Raw genomic sequence first — 425 nt, 5'->3', positions numbered from 1 at the left:
GGGGGGGGGGGGAGGGGGGGCTGTGGAGCTAATGACGTGCGGCGTGAGGGACCCGCTAATACTTATCCCACCTTCGTATGCGATAAGGCTACGCGTTTGAGAAGAGGTGCGAAAGGCACAGGAGCGCCACCTGCAGCGCCTGTGGTGCTTGCGGCGCTTGCGGCGTTTGCAGAGGCATCGCGAGCGCCCAAGACAGAGGCTGCATGCAATCCGGAGCCCAGCTGCAGCCGCCAACGCTGCCAGGCCTCACAAACTGTTGCTGCTGCTGCCGCCGCTGGTGCTGGTGCTGGTGCTGGTGCTGGTGCTCCTGCTGCTGCTGCTGCTGTCGCTGCTGCTGCACGCTGTACGTGGCTGGCGCCCCACCGCCCTGCCAATGTCCGAGCGCCACCGCGCCGCCCTGCCACTGATGGGGGGGGAGGGGTAGA

Source organism: Emiliania huxleyi (genome assembly GCF_000372725.1).
Source record: "Emiliania huxleyi CCMP1516 unplaced genomic scaffold EMIHUscaffold_78, whole genome shotgun sequence".
Taxonomy (NCBI): Eukaryota; Haptophyta; order Isochrysidales; family Noelaerhabdaceae; genus Emiliania; species Emiliania huxleyi.
This window is presented reverse-complemented; position numbering follows the sequence as displayed.